Here is a 3,769-nt window from a genome sequence, read left to right as displayed (position 1 = left end):
CCAGGGATAAAGCCCACTTGATCATGGTGGATAAGCTTTTTGATGTGCTGCTGGATTCTGTTTGTCTGTATTTTCTTGAGGATTTTTGCATTGATGTTCATCATTGATATTGGTCTAAATTTCACTTTTTTTGTTGTGTCTCTGCCAGGCTTCAGTGTCAGGATGATGCTGGCCTCCTAAAATGACTTAGAGGGGATTCCCTCTTTTTCTATTGATTGGAATAGTTTCAGAAGGAATGATACCAACTCTTCCTTGTACCTCTGGTAGAATTCAGCTGTGAATCCATCTGGTCTTGGAATTTTTTTGGTTGTATAGCTATCCATTATTTCCTCAATTTCAGAGCCTGTTATTGGTCTATTAAGAGATTCAACTTCTTCCTGGTTTAGACTTGGGAGGTTGTATGTGTTCAGGAATTTATCCATTTCTTCTAGATTTTCAAGTTTATTTGCGTAGAGGTGTTTATAGTACTCTCGGATGGTAGTTTGTATTTCTGTGGGACTGGTGATCGTATTCCCTTTACATTTTTTGTTGCATCTATTTGATTCTTCTATATTTTCTTCTGTATTAGTCTTGCTGTGGTCTGCCAGTTTTGTTGATGATTTCAAAAAAAGCCAGCTCCTGGATGAACTGATTTTTTGAAGGGTTTTTAGTGTCTCTATCTCCTTCAGTTCTGATCTGATCATAGTTATTTCTTGCCTTCTGCTAGCTTTTGAATGTGTTTGGTATTGCTTCTCTAGTTCTTTTAATTGTGATATTAGGATGCGAATTAGGTATTTCCTGCTTTCTGTTGTGGGAATTTAGTGCTATAAATTTAGCTCTTCACACTGCTTTGAATGTGTCCCAGATATTCTGGTATGTTGTGTCCCTGATCTCGTTGGTTTCAAAGAACATCTTTATTTCTTCCTTCATTTTGCTGTGTACCCAGTAGTCATTTAGGAACAGGTTGCTCAGTTTCCATGTAGTGTAGCGGTTTTGAGTGAGTTTCCTAATCCTGAGCTCTAGTTTGATTGCACTGTGCTCTGAGAGACAGTTTGCTATAATTTCTGTTCCTTTACATGTGCTGAGGCATGCTTTTGTTCCAACTATGTGGTAAATTTTGGAATAGGTGTGATACGTGGTGCTGAAAAGAATGTATATTCTGTTGATTTGGGATGAAGAATTCTGTAGATGTCTATTAGGTCCGCTAGGTGCAGAGCTGAGTTCAATTCCTGGATATCCTTGTGAACTTTTTGCCTCATTGATCTGTCTAATGTTGACAGTGTGGTGTTACAGTCTCCCATTATTGTGTGTGATTATAAGTATCTTTGTAGGTCACTTAGGACGTGCTTTATGAATCTGGGTGCTACTGTATTGGGTGCCTATATATTTAGGATAGTTAGCTATTCTTGTTGAATGGATCGCTTTACCATTATGTAATGGCCTTCCATGTCTCTTTTGATCTTTGTTGGTTTAAAGTCTGTTTTATCAGGACTCGGATTGCAACCCCTGCCTTTTCTTGTTTTCCATTTGCTTGGTAGCTCTTCCTCCATTCCTTTATTTTGAGCCTATGTGTGTCTCTGCACATGAGATGGGTTTCCTGAATACAGCACAGTGATGGTCTTGACTCTTTATCCAAGTTGCCAGTCTGTGTCTTTTAATTGGAACATTCAGCCCATTTACATTTAAGGTTAATATTGTTATGTCTGAATTTGATCTTTCATTATGATGTTAGCTGATTATTTTGTTCATTAGTTGATGAAGTTTCTTCCTAGCCTCGACGGTCTTCAAATTTGGCATGTAGTGACAGTGGCTGGTACCAGTTGTTCCTTTCCATGTTTAGCACTTCCTTCAGGAGTTCTTTTAGGGCAGGCCTGATGATGACAAAATCTCCCAGCATTTGCTTGTCCATAAAGGATTTTGTTTCTCTTTCACTTATGAAGCTTAGTTTGGCTGGATATAAAATTCTAGGTTGAAAATTATTTTCTTTAAGAATGTTTAACATTGGCACCCACTCTCTTCTTGCTTGTACGCTTTCTGCTGAGAGATCAGCTGTTAGCCTGATGGGCTTCCCTTTGTGGGTAAACCGACCTTTCTCTCTGGCTGCCCTTAACATTGTTTTCCCCTCATTTCAACTTTGGCAAATCTGAAAATTATGTGTCTTGGAGTTGCCCTTCTCGAGGAGTATCTTTGTGGTGTTCTCTGTATTTCCTGAATTTGAATGTTGGAATGCTTTGTTAGATTGGGGAAGTTCTCCTGGATAATATTCTGCAGAGGGTTTTCCATCTTTGTTCCATTCTCCCTGTGACTTTCAGGTACACCAATCAGACATAGATTTGGTCTTTTCACATAGTCCCATATTTCTTGGAGCCTTTGTTCACCTCTTTTTATTCTTTTATCTCTAAACTTCTCTTCTCACTTCATTTCATTTGTTTGATTTTCCATCACTAATACCCTTTCTTCCAGTTGATTGAATCAGCTACTGAGGCTTGTGCTTTCCTCAAGTAGATCTTGTGCTTTGGTTTTCAGCTCCATCACGTCCTTTAAGGACTTCTCTCCGTTGGTTATTCTGGATACCCATTCCTCTAATTATTTCCAAGGTTTTTAACTTCTTTGTCATGGGTTTGAACTTCCTCCTTTAGCTCAGAGTAGTTTGATCGTCTGAAGCCTTCTTCCTGCAACTCGTCCAAGCCATTCTACATCCAGCTTTGTTCCATTGCTGGTGAGGAATTGTGTTCCTTTGGAGGAGGAGAGGTGCTCTGATTTTTAGAGCTTCCATTTTTTCTGCTCTATTTTGTCCCCATCTTTGTGGTTTTAACTATCTTTGGTCTTTGATGATGGTGATGTACAGATGGGGTTTTGGTGTGGATATTCTTTCTGTTTGTTAGTTTTCCTTCTAACAGTCAGGACCCTCAGCTGCAGGTCTGTTGGAGTTTGCTGGAGGTCCACTCCAGACCCTGTTTCCCTGGGTATCAGCAGCAGAGGCTGCAGAACAGCAGATATTGGTGAACAGCAAATGTTGCTGCCTGATCGTTCCTCTGGAAGTTTTGTCTCAGGGAATTACCCGGCCATGTGAGGTGTCATTCTGACCCTACTGATGGGTGCCTCCCAGTTAGGCTACTTGGGGATCCAGGACCAACCTGGGGAGGCAGTCTGTCTGATCTCAGATATCCAGCTGTGTGCTGGGAGAAACACTACTCTCCTCCATGTTGTCAGACAGGGACATTTAAGTCTGTAGAGGATTCTGCTGCCTTTTGTTTGGCTATACCCTGCCCCCACAGGTGGAATCTACAGAAGCAGGCAGGCTTCCTTGAGCTGTGGGGGGCTCCATGCAGTTTGACCTTCCCAGCCCCTTCCTTTACCTGCTCAAGCCTCAGCAATGGTGGGAGCCCCTCCCCTAGCCTCACTTCCACCTTGCAGTTTGATCTCAGGCAGCCATGCTAGCAATGAGTGAGGCTCTGTGGGCATAGGACCCTCCAACCAATTCACAGGCTATAATATTCTGGTGTGCCATTTGTTAAGACTGTTGGAAAAGTGCAGTGTTAGGGTGGGAGTGGCTTGATCTTTCAGGTGCCATCTGTCACACCTTTCTTTGACTAGGAAAGGGAATTCCCTGACCCCTTTTGCTTCCTGGGTGAGGTGATGTCTCACCTTGCTTTGAGTCATACTCGGTACACTGCATCCACTGTCCTGCACCCACTTGATAACACTCCCCAGTGAGATGAACCCGGTACCTCAGTTGGAAATGGAGAAGTCACCCGTCTTCTTCCTTCAGGTCTTGAGCTGATCCCTA

This window comes from Pongo pygmaeus, chromosome Y, assembly GCF_028885625.2.
Source record: "Pongo pygmaeus isolate AG05252 chromosome Y, NHGRI_mPonPyg2-v2.0_pri, whole genome shotgun sequence".
Classification (NCBI taxonomy): domain Eukaryota; kingdom Metazoa; phylum Chordata; class Mammalia; order Primates; family Hominidae; genus Pongo; species Pongo pygmaeus.
The sequence above is the reverse complement of the archived record's forward strand: the minus strand, read 5'-3'. Positions refer to the sequence as shown.